Source organism: Cetorhinus maximus, chromosome 15, assembly GCF_964194155.1.
Source record: "Cetorhinus maximus chromosome 15, sCetMax3.hap1.1, whole genome shotgun sequence".
Lineage (NCBI taxonomy): Eukaryota > Metazoa > Chordata > Chondrichthyes > Lamniformes > Cetorhinidae > Cetorhinus > Cetorhinus maximus.
Window position 1 is genome coordinate 5,929,733 of NC_135893.1, and position 17,885 is coordinate 5,947,617.

General features: G+C 41.5%; 1 protein-coding gene across 10 annotated transcripts in view; it reads right to left on the reverse strand.

The window, feature by feature from the left end:
* The window catches only part of kif1b (kinesin family member 1B), a 197,730-nt gene that overhangs the window by 178,135 nt on the left and 1,710 nt on the right, over positions 1-17,885 (reverse strand). The window lies entirely within an intron of this gene.

Genomic DNA, 17,885 nt, shown 5'->3' on the forward strand with positions numbered 1-17,885 from the left:
ACTCAAGTTCTGAAGGTTAAATGCGACACCGCAAGAGGATTTCAGGCATGAAGTTGGTATGGACACATGCAAGACCACAGGACTCTTGTGCCTCTGCTAGTCACCAACTCATCCAAAACAGCACTTTCAGTTTTTGTAAGCTGCAACCCAACGTGAAAGTAAATGTGCAAAAGAACAACCACGTGGTCTGTGCTCACACTGCATCAATACAGGAAAGCAAGCTGGCACAGAGGCACCTCCTCCTGCACTGTGTAATTCTCTCGATTCTATATTCAGAAAGCAGAGGGAAAAAAAAAATGCTTGCTCAGAAGCCTAATACACTAAATGGTTATAATCCAGCACAGGTTTAGAGCTGCACCGGCTGCTGTGTGGTTTTAAGATTATTCTTCGCATATACAGGACTCCAGCTCAAACAAGCGGTTTATTACTAGTGAGCAAGTATTGTAAAATCTTATTCTTAGCTCCATTACACACACAGATACCACCACCACCACCAAGAAAAATAGTAAGAATTGAGCAAAAATAACATTTAAGGTTAAGTGCATGCTTTTGATGCGAGAGTTTAAGAGAATTTTGGTGAAAATAAAATCTTACATCTTTCACATTGTTTGGTGTTTTATTTCTATTTTTTCTTCATTTTCTTTTCTGGCAAATTGTTTTTTTTCCCCAATGTTTCCTTCCGCCATTTCCTCCTCAAATGCTTAGCCATTGCAGCCTTTGTCAATGATTATTCAACCCCAGGAATGACCTGCATTTGCAATATTCGGTTTCAATACAGAGTGTGTCAGCATCACGGGACCTGCCCATTGGTGAGCTGAAGTCTTGCTGTTGCCTACCGACTGCAATGCAACAGAAAGTGCCAGGATTTCAGCCAGTGACTGATGCTAATGGTCAGAGTCTGCTCCTAAAAGCAACAAAGCCCACAGAATTAACTAAATTAGTTACTGAAGATCAAATGTCTTATTCAGTAAAAATAGGAAGAAGGCAACATTATTTCTACCATGCGAAAGAAGATGCATCCCTGATTCAGTTAAACTCAGATTACAGTGGTAGTTAATACAACTAAACCATGTTTTTCTTTTATAAAAGCAAAATACTGTGGATGCTGGAAATCTGAAATAGAAACAGAAAATGGTGGAAAAACTCAGGTCTGACAGCATCTGTGGACAGAGAAACAGAGTTAACGTTTCAAGTCCATATGACTTCTCTTTTCCGGCATTTTCTGTTTTTATTTCACTTTTTTTCCCCTTTATTAACTATGAATGCACTTTTTTAGTCATTCATGGGATGTGGGCATCGCTGGTTCGGCTAGCATTTATTGCCCATTCCTAATTGCCCTTGAGAAGGTGGTGGTGAGCTGCCTTCTTGAACCACTGGAGTCCACGTGGTGTAGGTACACCCACAGCGCTGTTAGGAAGGGAGTTCCAGGATATCGACCCAGTGACAGTGAAGGAACAATGATATAGTTCCAAGGCAGGATGGTGTGTGGCTTGGAGGGGAACTTCCAGGTGGTGGTGTTCCCATATATCTGCTGCCCTTGTCCTTCTAGGTGGTAGCTGTTGTGGGTTTGGAAGGTGCTATCTAAGGATCCTTGGTGAGTTCCTGCAGGGCATTTTGTAGATGGTACACACTGCTGTCACTGTGCATCAATGGCGGAGGGAGTGAATGTTTGTGGGTGTGGTGCCAATCAAGCGGGCTGCTTTGTCCTGGATGGTTTCAAGCTCCTTAGTGTTATTGGAGCTGCACTCATCAGGAAAGTGGAGAGTATTCCATCACATTCCTGACTTGTGCTTTGCAGATGGTGGACAGGCTTTGGGGAGTCAGGAGGTGAGTTATGCACCATCGGATTCCTAGCCTCTGACCTGCTCTTGTAGCCACAGTATTTATATGGCTAGTCCAGTTCAGTTTCTGGTCAATGGTAACCCCCAGGATGTTGATAGTGGGGGATTCAGCAATGGTAATGCCATTGAATGTCAAGGGATGATGGTTAGATTCTCTCCTGTTGGAGATGGTCATTGCCTGGCACTTGTGTGGCACAAATGTTACTTGCCACTTGTCAGCCCAAACCTGAATATTGTCCAGGTCTTGCTGCATTTGGACATGGGCTGCTTCAGTATTTGAGGAGTCGTGAATGGTGAACGCCAGCGAACATCCCCACTTCTGACCTTATGATGGAAGGAAGGTCATCGATGAAGCAGCTGAAGATGGTTAGGCTGAGGACACTACCCTGAGGAGCTCCTGCAGTGATGTCCTGGAACTGAGCCAATTGACCTCCAACAACTACAACCATCTTCCTTTGTGCTAGGTATGACTCCAACCAGCCGAGAGTTTTCCCCCAGATTCCTATTGATCCCAATTTTTCTACGGCTCCTCGGTGCCATACGGAGTCAAATGCTGCCTTGATGTCAAGGGCAGTCACTCTCACCTCAGGAGTTCAACTATTTTGTCCATGTCTGAATGAAGGCTGTAATGAGGTCAGGAGCTGAGTGATCCTGGCGGAATCCAAACTGACCGTCAATAAGCAGGTTATTATTAATCAAGTCCTGCTCGATAGCACTGTTGGTGACCCCTTCCATCACTTTATTGATGATCGAGAGTAGGCTGATGGGGTGGTAATTGGTTGGTTTGGATTTGTCCTAATCTTTGTGGACGGGACATAGCTGGACACGGTTCCACAAGATGCCAGTGTAGCTGTGCTGGAACGACTTGGCTAGTGGCGCAGCCAGTTCTGAAGCACAAGTCTTCAGTGCTATTGCCGGAAAAAAATTGTCAGGGCCCATAGCCTTTGCAGTATCCAGTGCCTTCAACCATTTCTTGATATCACGTGGAGTGAATCAAGTTCACTGAAGACTGGCATCTATGATGCTGGGATCCTCTGGAGGAGATCAAGGTGGATCATCTACTCAGCACTTCTGGCTGAAGACTGTTGCAAATGTTTCAGCCTTATCTTTCGCATTTATGTGCTGGGCTCCCCCATCATTGAGGATGGGGCTATTTGTGGAGTCTCCTCCTCCAGTGAGTTGTTTAATTCTCCACCACCATTCACAACTGGATATTGCAGGACTGAAGAGCTTAAACCTGATCGTTGGTTGTGGGTTCACTTAGCTCTGTCCATCACATGCTGCTTCCGCTGTTTGGCACGCAAATAGTCTTGACGTAGCTTCACGAGGTTGACACCTCATTTTTAGGTGTGCTGCTCCCAGCATACCTTCCTGCACTCTTCATTGAACCAGGGTTGATACCCTGGCTTGGTGATAAAGGTGGAGTGGGGTAAATGTCGGGCCATGAGATTACAGATACTGGTCGAGAACAATTCTGCTGCTCTTGATGGCCCATAGCGCCTCATGGATGCCAGTTTCCAGTTGCTCAATCTGTTCTTAATATATCCCATTTAGCAGGTGCTGTGGTCACTCCTACCGACACTGTCATGGACAGATGCATCAGCGGCAGGCAGATTGGTGAGGACGTGGTCAAGTATGTTTTCCCTCCTGTTGATTCCCCACCACCTGCCGCAGACCCACTCTAGCAACTATATCCTTTAGAATTTGGCCAGCTCAGTCAGTAGTGGTGCTACTGAGCCATTCTTGGTGATGGACATTGAAGTTCCCCACCCAGAGTACACTCTGTGCCCTTGCCACCTTCAGTGCTTCCTCCAAGTGGTGTTCAACACGGAGGTGCACTGATTCATCAGCTGAGGTGGGGACAGTACGTGGTCATCAGCAGGATGTTTCCTGGCCTATGTTTGACCTGATGCCATGAGGCTTCATGGGGCCCAGAGTTGATGTTGAGAACTCCCAGGGCAACTCCCTCCCCGAGAACTGGTTAATGTTAACACTGTAGTATTAAATGGCATAACTCAGCCTACTCCTGATAACCTGAAGTAATATTCTGATAAAACATTTGAATTATCCAAGAATTTGAATTAAGCAATTCAGTCATCATTTAGTGATAAGTTTGAATAATCATAACTTGAATTATGTGATGTTAAAATACATGCAGACAGTACGCCTCACATTCAAAGCAATTAGGAAATTATAAATGAAAACTCAGTTAATTACATGCTTTAGTAATTACCTACCTTCAAGCATCTAATAGCTATTCATCCCAATACAGTAAAAACACAAAATGGCCAACAGAAAAGTGGCACAATTTTTTTTTACCCTACACTTTAATCCATTTGGCACTACATGCTCAAATGCTGCCACAAATTGGGTTTTAATTTGTCCAGTACATAACAGATGTACTTACAAGAAACCAATTTATAAAGGTTTTACCTCAGATTATGTTATTTGAGTTATTATATTGGAGTCAGTACATTTTGGTAGAAGCATCAATGTTATGGGAGAAAACAGAATACAATGCAAGATGCATTAATACTGTGTAAAATTACTATAAGCACTTTGGGGGACATTTTTCTCCAATAAAACGATGCTATATAAATAGTTTTAACAGTACCACCAGTAATAAACCCGTAATTAACATTGGAGTGAAGCACTGGTAAAATGTCTCAAAGGTCTCTCTCCTGATAACCATGTTCGGAAGTTCCAAATCTGCATTAGAAATAGGAGCAGGAGCAGGCAACACAGCCCATCGAACCTGCTCCGCTATTTGATATGATCATAGCTGATCTTGGGCTTCAACTTCATTTTCCCACCCACTCCCCACATCCCTTAATCCCGAGAGACCAAAAATCTGTGTATCCCAGCCTTAAATATATTCAACAATGGAGCGTCCACATCCCTCTGGGGTAGAGAATTCCAAAGACTCACAATCCTGAGTGAAGAAATTTCTCTTCATCTCAATCCTAAATGATCGGCCCCTTATCCTGAGACTGTGACCCCACGTTTTAGATTCCCCGACCAGCAGAAACAATCTCTCAGCGTCCACCTTATCAAACCCCTTCAGAATTTTGTAGGTTTCAATGAGATGGCCTCTCATTCTTCTAAAATTCCAGAGAATATAAGCCCTATTTACTCAGCCTCTCATCATAGGACAACCCCTCATCCCAGGGACCAATTTAGTGAATCTTCACTGTACTGCCTCCAATGCATGTTTATCCTTTTTCTTAAATGTGGAGACCAAAACTGCACCCAGTACTCCCGATGCAGTCTCACCAAAACCTTGTAAACTGTGGCAAGACTTCTTTATTCTTGTACTATAGTCCCTTTGCAATAAAGGCCAAATCTATACTACTTATACCACTAACTGAGAGTTCAAGAGATTAACAGGAAAATTCTACTCATCAATGTTTATGGCAACACCACAAGAGGTTGTTCATTTGTCTGACAAAATAAGCACAAAAACAGGCCACTCAGCCCAACTAGTCAATGCTGGAATTTATACTCCTCCTCCTCCTATTCTATCTACATCATCCCACATATTTTTCTTTTCTCTCATCTACTAATCTCGTTTATTTTTGAAAGCATCTAAGCTACTTACCTCAACCAATTTTAGGAGTTCCGTTGAACTCTCTCTTCCCCACAATCAGACTTCCATATTTTTGAATAACTTATTTTCTTGGAAAGAACTTGGGAGGACTGGGTTATGCTTTTAAGGGTTTTAAATAAAGCAGTTTTGCACAAGTTTAAAAGGCCAACAGATTGAAGAATGCATATGAAAGCCAGGCAAGACAGTTTGGGGAATTTCACAGCTCCTTTCTATTTCAAACTTGACACAAGGGTTTCACTCATCCCAGGCCCAACAGCCTCAGTTGGGCCAACTAATGTTCACCCATCATGATAATGATGCTTCTGTTCATCAAGACACAGCCTGAGGACTCCGCAGAGAATACAAACTTAGAAGGGTGGTGTTCTGTTTGGTCAACAGGCCTGCTGGTGAATGCCTGCACAGGGAGATGGCAGAAACGTTACTGCTCTGCCTCCTGGGGTTAGAATTAACAGAAGAGAGTCAAAGGGACACACGGGCGCTCAGGTTTTAAACAAGACCACGAAGTGCAGGTGCAGGATCTGAACTCTGAGAGAGAGAAAAAAGGCAGCCAGTTTTTGTAGTCAGAGAGGCAATGCCCAAAAAAAAAAGCAAGTCAGACCACAAAAAGGGAAGGTTGTGTGACTTATTTTTTCCCACGTTGTCAAGGAGAGAAGCAAGTGGAATTACATTAGTTATTACTCTGCATGCTCACCTGCAGTTCATACTTGGACTTAAATTACCAAGTCAGTCTGTCTTCAGAAAGAGTGAAGGAAAACATGTGTGAAAGACACAATACCCAGCCAAAACACAGTTGTTAAACCCCCCTCGTTACTCAATCGCACAATTAGAAATTGGGCAGCTCAGGAACACTGCAAATTGCACGAAACTCGGTAGTTAGAAGGGAGCAGCACGTTGTGTCTGAGAAAAGAAAATCCAAGGCAGGCCCAAAATCTGCAGCAACTGTGTTAGGATAGGAGCGAAACCTTGAAAGTGAACTTAATTTTGTCTTCGAAAGTTATTTGCATTTCACACGCACAAAAATGCTATGAACAAAATGCAACGTCATATTTGTTTTGAAAATCGGGGTGTAGAATGAAGAGTTGAGTTGGGCAGCACTGATTGCACGATGTAAAAATGTGAATTACTCATCAATATTTGTACAAAATGATTCCCCCCTGACATGTCAAACATGGGCTCTAATTAGTGGACATTATGGTGTCATTCGTAAAACTGAAGAATCAAGGCCTTGGCCCATGATAGAAAAGCGAGAGATGAAGTAAATACAGTAAATAAATTCATGTTTAAGCTTAATAAAATTGTGGGGAGATGGTGGTGTCGTGATGTCGTCACTGGACTAGTAATCCGGAGACCCAGACTAATGCTCTGGAGACATGGGTTCAAATCGCACCATGGCAGCTGGTGGAATTTAAATTCAGTTAATAAATCTGGAATTGAAAGCTAATCTCGGTGAGGGTGACCCTGAAACCATCATCGTTTGAACTCGACACGTGGCTCCAGTCCCACAACAATGTGGTTGATTCTTAACAGGCCTCTGAGATGGCCGAGCAAGCCACTCAGTTCAAAGGCAATTGGAGATGGGCAACAAATGTTGGCCCTGCCAGCAAACGCCCACATCCCATGAAAGAATAAAGAAAATATCATGAAAATAACATAGGCAGGTCCAGGTGAATACTGCTATGAGAGAGTACAGATATTTAAATCCAAAATACCCATATGCCGAGGGATTAGTTTTAAATCATTGTCTCCTGCCAGTGAGCAATATAAAAGTTTAAGGAAAGAATTGCTCTCACCATAAAGAATCGTTCTACCACACTGGGCTGTTAATGTAAAGACTGGAGGCTGAGCTCACTCACCAAACAGAGAACTACAAGTATGCTTACGGACTTATTGATCATCATAACATTGAAGCAATGATAATAATCAAAGGCTGTAACTGCAACCAGTAACTTTTTTTTTGCCCAAATCATTTTACATCATAGGGGCAAAACCACAATCGCAAACCACCAGCAACTAAAGAACCTGCGTTCCCCTCAGTCAGAAGAAACGTGGAACTGTTCAATAATAGGTGACAATCAGGCTGAAGAGTTAAAAATTACTTAAAATTGTTACTTCCACACCCAACTATGTCAACATTACTCATGGCCAGCCTCCCACATTCTACCCTCCAGAAACTTGAAGTCACCCAAAACTCTGCTGCCATCTCCTAACTCACTCCAAGTCCCATTCAACCATCGCCCACCCTTGTGCTCACTGACCTACAGCGGCTCCTTGTTAAAACATGCCTCAATGTTAACATTCATTCTCGTTTTCAAAGGCCTCCATGGCCTAGCCCCTTGCTATCTTCGTAATATGCTCAGCCCTACAACCCCGAGAGATATGTGCTCCTCCAATTCTGGCTTCTTGAGCATCCCTGATTGTAACCTCTCCACCACTGGCGGCCGTGCCTTCAACTGCCAAGATCCCAAGCTCTATGTTTCCCTTCCTAAACCTCTCCACCTCCATCCTCACTAAGGTGCCCCTTAAAACCTACCTCTTTGACCAAGCTTTTGGTCATCACCCCTAATATCTCCTTATGTGGCTGGGTGTCAAATTGTGTTTGATAATGTACCTACGAAGCACCTTGGGATGTTTCACTACGTTAAAGATGCTATATAAATACAAGTCATTGTTGTAGAAGTGGTAATTTTTAAGCAACACTGAAGATACCAGTCAAACATTTCTTTCTTGAATGCAATTCTTTGTTCAGAACGTCCCTCCAATTGGTGTGCGCCATGGGCCAAAACATAACAAACGACCCAACCACAATTATTTTTAGGCCGCCTTGCCAGGGAAAGAATGTTCAAGTGTTTTTTTTCTTAAAAAGCCAAGGAAAATCTCAAACTTGGGCCAGCACCACAAGGGCATCCAGATGTTAACTAAAATATACGGACCACAAAGGCCATGAGAAAGTCTGACAGTCCAACACCCCCCCCCGGTATTCACTTATAAACATTGCTATAAACATTTTACAGTGTACGCAAACTACTTGGTCACAAACTTAATCCATTTCACTGCACCAGAGCCCTCCCAGTTCAGGTATAAAAGGAATAATTTAATTATTGTCCAAAAATATTTTGAAACGTAATATATATATATTTAGCTCACTACACTACACTGCCTGCACCTCTCCTAAATAACATGGTAATTCTTGTTTCCAATATAAACACTACATGCAAAAGGGAAAAGTTTCAGTGCCAGTGCAGCAACCACAAAAATTCAAATCCTAATGTGACCAGGCATGGTTTGCAGGACACGAAGCATCGCAAACTTGGTTATATATTTGCCTACATAACGTTGATTTCCACTTTAACATGAGTACAAAAAAACTAGATCAACGAGCATTATTAGTTAATTACTTCGGGGATATTTACCAGCCTACATATATTCATATATATGGTGAGGCACCCTTAACACCCAGATATAAAGCTTCATGATAAACGCTTCAAACCAATTTGGCTACCAAATGGGAACCACTTAGTAAGCCATTCTCAAAATGCATTTCAATTAAAAAAAATCTGCTCTTAAATTTGTTTTATTCCACTGCTTAAATCCGTGCACGATTTTAAGATGCAACTTCTGCTGTGGAAATACAACAAATATCATGAAAAAAGCACAGATTACAAGGCACATTGCTTGTCTCTGCTTCTTTCTTTCTCTCGACATTAAAACGGAGAAAATAAATCAATTTGTTTATTTGTGGCGAGATAAATCCACATTCCTGGTGGTCAAGGTAAAAAAAATTGCATCCTGTGACGGTGATGCACTTTCCTTTTTCAACTTTTCGGTCGCTTTTAACAAGGTCCTCCTCCAATGCACCTCCTCCATTGCCCAGCTCGAGGGACTGCTTGTGCTCGATTCCAAATCATGGTTAGAACGTCTCGAGCGGTGGCTGCTCTTGCCATCTTCACACCACCATCTCCAGAGTCATCGAGGATCTATCCTCATTCCCCTCTTGTTATTCATCTAAGCTGTTGCCAGCTGCTTGGCAACATCATGCAAAGACCTGGAATCAGCTCTCACATGTCTAATGACATCACCCAGCTCAACCTCTCCACCACCTCCCTTGATCCTTCCAACACCTATGTGCTGTCAAACTGCTTACTCAACATCCTGTCTTGGGTCAATCACAAAGCAATTACTCCCAAGTGCATTTCTCTACAATGGCCATCAAGGTCAACAGTCTCAATCCAGTTCTTAGTACTCATGAAGCCCGCATTATAGGCATTTTCTAAATGTGGTAAAGTGGAGCAATTACATTATTATACTAATTACATTTTACCTTTTAAAAATCTAACAAGCCAGCATACATGTAGATAGTTAACGCTTACCTTCCCAGTATGCACCGAGAGTGAATCAGCAACACTTTAAACAAAAATAAATCAAGGCACTCGTGCTGCTGACCTGCAAGTGTAAAAGTGATCAAGGATAGAAACCAAAGATGTAAGATTGGCCTTTGGGTAGAGTGCAAAGCTGAAACAAATTTGGAAAGTGAATTGAAACTTACTCAGCAGGAATTTAGCAGCACAGATTAAAATAAAGCGGCTTCACCAATAAAAGCTACATAAAAAGTTTGTAAGCGTTGGAAATGAACTAAATTCCTGAGGAATAAGTCAAGTGGAATATTAAGTCATAGGCCTGTGGAAAAAATAGGAGAGATTACAGTCATTTGCAAGTCTCTATATTAAAAATGTTTTCCCAGCCCTCTCTTCACTCCTCTCCTGAATGCAGTCACTCATGCTGGAGTGCCATTGGTGCTGATAACTTCCAGTAAATTCACCAGAGACCCTTGCGCATGAACAATGAGTATTACCCTGGTCTTGTAAATCTCTCTATGGCTTTGCCACACTATCTCTGCAGTCTGCTCCAGTTCTGTATCCCCCCCCCCTCAAAAGCTCTGTTCTTCACACTCCTGCCATCGGTGCACTCTCCCCCACCTTTGCTGCACCCAACAACAGTGGCAGCAGAGCCTTCAGCCCCGCTCATTGGAATTCTTACCCCAGCCCTTCAACTCCCAACCAGCAGAAAAAACCACAAGACCCATTTCTTTGGCCAAGTTTTGTTTATCCCTCCAATCTCTCCCTGCTCGGCTTTTCAATACCCCTACTTGTAAATCACCACAAAATATTCCTTCACTTTGAAAGTGCTATATAACTACAAGTTGTTGATAATGGGTTACTTAATCATGTTGAGCCTTACAGCAGAACTTGATCTCACCCTCAATTCAAACATATACACGTTCCCCACCCCGATCCAAAGTGGGAATCCTGGCTATTTTCCTCTTCCTTATTCAAGCATTGTCAGCACTACACCATTGACCAATAGCAGCACTGTGCAGCTATGACTAACTCATACCCTACCACATGCATTTGCCCACTAGATCCTTACTTCTAAATTAGAAAATGTAAGCTCACTTTACGAAATATCCTCTCATTTCAGCTTTCTTCTGGAGTTGGACTGCATTTCCTCAACTTTCAATGCATTATCAAAGCTTAGCACAGGGATCAATAATCCTTTCTTTGCCTTCTGTTGTAGCACTGTGCCGCGATGACAAATCAATTAACAGAGGAGCCAGGGTTAGCTACAATTCTGCAATGCAGACAGGCTGAAAGCATGCAGTACGCCAAGCCATTTCAACAAAATCTGAGTTGTTACAACCGGCTACGACCAGAACTGTTTAGTTAATCAGCAGGCAGGCAACTCAACTTCAAATGGTCAAAACACCATCAGGTTTCGTCAGGCTCTTATGGTGCAGGTACCATTTCAACAACCACCTCAAAAGTGGGGAGGGACCTATCATCTCCCTTAAACCAGACATTCTCATTTCCAATTGCAGAGCATCTAATGCACACTGACATGCTTAATGTTACTAGCTTTGATCATTCTTCATGACCAATGTCCTAAAGAAGAGGAAATAAGAGGGAAATCAGATAACAAAATGACAAAACAACAAGAGGGGAGCAGTTCACGCAAATCATGATTACAGAAGTTCCATAACAACACCAGCGCCTTTAAAAATCCAACTTTGTTTTATTGAATGATATACTGTCCAAGCCCTCCTGCATTTAGAGCACGTTGACATTGTTCACAAGGCCAACCTGCTCAGGATGTTGCCTTAATGTATAGTTAGCTACAAACTCTAAAATGCAGCTTACACAAAATACAATTATGATGGCAGCTGCCAATATCCTTTGCCCTTTTTTCCCTGCTATTAAGTCGTAAATTAAGTTGCGATTTTTTTTTGTTGCACTGATCAAGGTTATTGCTTCCTGAAGCACAGGTGGAGGAATGGCTGCAGTTTTATTTTAAACAGCAGTCAGTTCTCTCAGACCAAAATTTAGCACCTTATTCAAGCTTTTGGTCACTCACTACAAGTCTGTTGGAACCAATGAAAAAGTAAAATCTAAAGTACTTTGCTACTTTAAAAAAAAGTATTTTAAATAACTTGACCATACAGTCAATTTTCAAGGTGCAACCTTTTTAAATGTGTTACTGTTCTTTTACTTTGTTAAGGTTTAGGTTGGTAATGTCATCATTTTGACTTAAATAGTTGGTTTTTGCGAAATGTTGACCATCTGCCTGGAGTTAGTTGCTAATCTGGCCTGCCCGCTTAACATAACCGCTCAATAATTTCCTGTGAGAAAAAAATCTAAAAGTTATTAAATCATACAGCAATTATAATTGCTTATCAAGTTCAAGCTTCAAGGCCACGACTGGATTTTCTTTTAACTGTTTTGCAGCTGCAAGCGAATTGTGCATGCTAAATGCAAGTCCAATTATTTTATGTTCCAACTCTCTATTGGGTATATACTTTAAGGAGAGAAATTTGAAGGGCTATGTTGAAAAACAGGAAAGTGGGACTAGTTGGCTCTTTCATAGAACCAGTAGGGGGACAATGGGCCAAATGATTCCTTCTGCGCTGTATGTTTCTAAACACTGCATGCATTTGTGGACCGTCCCCTTGAAGGATATTGCACAAAAGATAAAATAAAAATAAAATTTATGGCCAGTAATGAACTATTGATTTTTCTTCCAGCTAAATGATGACTCAACAGATTGTATCCCATGATAGTAATTATAAACTTTTACACTCCAATTCATCTGTAATTGCCTCCAGCCCCACATACCACCAAGATATCTGCGTTCCTCTAATTCTGGCCACTTGAGCATCGCCATTTTTAAACACTGCATGTTGGTGGCTGTCCCATCAGCTGTCTAGGCTTCAAGATCTGGAATTCTTTCTCTACAACTCTTTGCCTCTCCACCTCGCTTTCCTCCTTTTAAGACACTCCTTAAAACATACCTCTCTTTGACCAAGCTTTTGGTCATCTGACCTGATATCCCTTTACGTGGCTCAGTGTCATATTGTTTTATCTTGCTAAGAAGCACCTTGAGACAAATTTCTATAAAGCACTTTTCATTTAATAAGTTGTTGTTTCAGAACTCACCTTCGAAGAAGGTAGCTTAAAACATTCATATCATGAAAGAGGAACATTTGCTCTCCCACACATACACTCCAGTGTATGCATGAATGATCATTCTCATTCATAGCCACTGAAGTAGTACACCCTGTACTCTGTACACCAGCTGCTCTTTTCAGAAGTGTCCCCAAGCTCTAGGTATATAAACTGTAATGGAAAAAAAACATTTGTGCCCAACAGTAACCAGGTGCTAAAAGATTACGGGTGGATTTCTGGTCACATTAGGGGCTGCTGCATTGGTTTAAGTCACCAGTGTTGATCAGACATGTTTTGCAAATGAATAATGATGGCTGGAAGTACCTTAAAAGAGCATGGTGCGCTCAAGGGTATCCAATGAAGTCAAACCACAAGAACAAGTCTCAAGCAATCAGGAAATCAATTGAGCTCAATTACTTTATGAAACGGACAGTTTTATGAAAGACGCAATAACCTTTTCAAAGGCATCTCTCCTATTATAAACTCAAGCTCTTCCTGTTACTCAATGCAAAACCTCCATTGGCCAGGTTTTTCTTGAGTAACCCCATGTCAAAGAGACAATTTCCTAATATGCTGGAGGCAGTGGGGGGGGTGGGGGGGGGACACGACACTTTTTTATGCACCAAGTGGTTAGGATCTGGAATGCACTGCCTGAGAGTGCGGTGAAGGTAGATTCAATCATGGCTTTCTAAAGGGAACTGAATAAGCGCCCGAAGAGAAAGGATTTTTGGGGCTACAGGGTAAGGATGGGGGAATGGCACTGCCTAATTCGCTCTTGCAGAGGGTCAGCATGGACGCAATGGGCCGAATAACTTTCTTACGCAGTCAAGTGAAGCAGAGATCAACTGCCAGTAATAAGTGCTTCTGAGGTGTAATATGCCTGTACATATTAAAACCCAAATATCTTGCTTAACTGTCATAATTAGCTAATAACGCCAATTTTGGATTTTGAATTAGCTTGGGAGTACGGTCAAGGGCATTTATACTTTCTAGTCTCGTGACAAACTGCTCTGGTTTGAATCCTGCATTCAAGATGTCATCTGAAGTCTATTTATGCATTCCAATTTTGAAAAAAAAATACAATTGTAATACCCTTGAGGATAACCCTGGTGAAATGTGAAGGCTGAATGTGACAAAGTCAGTAAGGTAATTGGAAGTTGGATGAAAAAGCCAGTGCAATTTAAATTCAACGTAGAAACCTGAGCAGATGGGATCACTTTTACATATTACTCATAACGCTCATTATTTTTAAACTTCCACAGCATCCCCTCCACAACAAAAAAGTATTTCCAGGAGTAAAACTAACAGCTTGGCATCTCTATTTTGCCAGAGTAAATTGTATGTTTCGCAACACAATTAAAGTAAATTCTCATTTAATCTGCCAAAGTTCACCACCCTGCAAATACAGTTGGCTCAAATAACCTATAATTGAGTCTATGACAGCCAGCTACAGCATTAATTTGTTGCCATTAAATAAAAATCTCAATAAATCATCATTCACAGTAGAAAAAACATCTTCAGGACTTGGGCTCCTACTTCAGTTTAGACAAAGTACAAGTTTCTAACTTCCCCAGCCCCTACTGAACATGCCAGCTCTCACTGAGTGCAGCTCCATGGATTCCACTATCCCCCCCGCCTCCATACGGAGAGGGTAGTCTGAGGCCCAGGTTAATGTTCTGGAGACATGGGTTCAAATCCCACCATGGCAGCTGGTGGAATTTAAATTCAATTAATAAATCTGAAATATAAAGCCAGTCTCAGTAATGGTGACCATGAAATTATTGACAGTGATAAAAACCCAGCCAGTTCACTGTTGTTAGATCTTAAAGAAAAGCACAAATTCATTCAGAGTTATAAATGGATTTGAAAAATTAAGGAGTTGATTAAAAAAAAAATACCCTTCAGGGAAGGAAATCTGCCATCCTCGCCTGGTCTGGCCCACATGTGACTCCGGGCTGACAGCCAGGTGGTTGACACTTGACTGAAATGGCCTAGCAAGCCACACAGTTCAAGGGCATTTAGGGATGGGCAACAAATGCTGGCCTTGCCAGCGCCGTCCACATCTCATGTAAGAATAAAGAAAAAAAGCTGACCACCCCCTTATATCTGAGGTTAAGCTGCACCAAGTGTTGAGGGTTTCACAGCCAAGTTCCATCTTCCATTTAAGAGGCACCCACACAAATAGACTTCCAGTGGAAATTCCTGGAGAACCATCAGGACCCCTGGCTAATTTTCCCTCCAGCCCAATGCCAACTGTAACCCCACAATATCATCTTGTTCAACAGAGACAATAAATCAAACCCAAGACCTTCTGTTCTGCACAGCTTAGTGCCATACCAGGTGATGCTTCACCCACTAAACCATCAGAATCTGAGAACATTGTGTGGATGAATCAGTGCGATTAAGACAATATCTGCTGTGGCCAATAGACCAATTGCTGAACAGCTCAATGTGTACAGAGTGAAGGCCAAAAGCCATCTGATACCTACAAAGAGAAATGCAGGACCTGTACTTCTCTGCTGAGTCATTAATTAGCAAACCTCTTTCCCTAAGATGCATTAAAATCTTGAAACCTTTGGTATATTTTCACAGCTAGTACATGAAAACATTTCAGTGTGTTGAGGGAATAGAATTTAACCAATTATCCTACGATTCAAATGTTTTTAGATTTCTCTTTATAATATTCAACATCAGAAATCCACATGATATATTTCTGGATAAATCGCAGCATTGCCAGCAATTTGTTAAAGGAAATTATACACAGTGAAGATTAGACAGTATTTTGTAGCCAAAATAAATAATTTCATCAGTAGATCTTACAGTTCAGTGCAAGGTTTCCTTAGTTGGAGATTTCTTTAATCCCTACTTGTTAGCTGCCTTTGCCACATTTAGACTTTTCCATTCTAATGTGTTTTTGGCCAGCATCCCAGATTTTACCCTCCATCCATTCAAGGTCATATAAAACTCTTGCCCAAGATCCTGTTCATCTATCACCACCTTGCTGACCTACAATGGCTCCCAGTCAAATTGCACCTCAATTTCCAAAATTCTCAGCCGTGTTTTCAAATCCCTCCATGACGGCACCCCTCCCTATCTCTATAACTTCCTCCAGCCCTACGACACTCCTCCAATTCTGGCCTCTTGACCATCGCGGATTTTAATCGCTCCACCACTGGCGGCCATATCTTCAGCTGCTAAACTCTGGAATCACCTCCCTTAACTTCTCTTCCACTCTTTCCTCCCCTTGAGGCCTCAAGCCTACTTCTTTGACCAATCTTTCGGTCATCACCCCTAATAGCTCCATATGTGGCTCCGTGTCCTTTTTTTTTTGTTTGATCATGCTGCAGTGAATCACTATGGGGCACTTCACAATGTTAACGGTGCTTTATAAATGCGAGTTGCTTATAGTGCAAGTAACTTTTTGGTCACGACCACACATTTTGAAATCAAAAATATATACAAATCAATTAGTTAATGTCGAAATGAATTATCTAATTTGTCAGTACCGGTTATTAAGGTGGTAAACTTCAGTCCACGTCACAAGAAGTGGGTGAAAATTTAAATCATTCACAAATTATTTCCCTTTCAGTATGTCGTCACCTCAGCAAAGGAAGCAAATAATAAAGAACTAAACTTGCAGCTCTTAGCTTACAGATTATGTGGGCATGGAGCCCAGAAGAGAAATTAGATAATAAAATAGGGCATAAAAGGATAAATAATTTAAAATTGTTATTAAAAAACATGCAAGATTCTGTCTAGTATACCTGCCCTACCTCAACAGTGCATCATGTGATTATTTGCACCAGTCTGCACCATATGCAGTCAAATCTGACCATGTGTGGAGACTGGGCATCGTGCCAATATGTCATCATTTCATTCTGCACTTAGTGACAATGATTTCCCTATGCAATAAAAACAAATATATTTTTCCATATAGATGTCTTTAAAAAAAGAAAGCTTGCCAATTTGGTACAAGGTCATTTTGATGTTTGTCTTATTCCATGGAAGAATCGTCATCTGGATAGTCTGCACAGAACGAAAGCAGCAAAGCCAGTCCCTCCCCCAGCTGCCAGCTCAGTCAGCACAAAACTAAAACACACTTGGAATCCTAGGTCAAAACAAATGGAATTAGAAATGCTCGATGTCAAACACGCACAAAAAAATCCAAAATAATAATTCCATGGCAGTATTAGAACATTTGGAAGTGCAAATTACTCAAAGATCTGTATGCACTGCCTTAACATCCAGTTTAAAAGTATAAACCAGCCTTGTAGATGCAATCCTGCTTTGACAAAATAGAATCCCAACATTGAATGTATATCTATGTTGTACCAATAATACCATAGGTGTAATTTTAATAAATGCAATAACACATCAAAAGGCTACACTGACCAATTTCACAACTTACCCTCCATAAAGCAGGAGGATGTGCACAATTTGTAAACAAACCCACTCAATACAAAAACCGAAACTATATTTTTTGGCTGCAATTTAAATCATAAATGCCTGAGGACAAACTTCAATTACCAGAAATGCCTCGACCTGTAAAGATGCGCAATATATTTTTACCCTAACTACAGCACACGCTTTCTTCAGAGTTGAATTGTTCACAAAATATATTCACCTCCTTTGCTGATAAACAGACAACTCTTGGGTGGAATAAATTCACTCCAGTTACCAAATCTGTTCTGGCCCCTCACACATGTGGAGCATTTGCAAAACTGCCAGAAATCAAAATGTAGGCATTTTAAGTACTGAAAAAGCAAACTAATTACTGATGTCAGCTAGGTTGGTGCTAATTCAATTCATGTGTCTGGATGCTAGAATTTTCAAAAGGGTGCTTTACAGCCACCTCAGGATATAAATTTGAATCACAATATACCACCCATATATTGCAACAGGGTTCGCATTTTACTGCTGTGTTCGGAAAGAAAGGTCCACGTT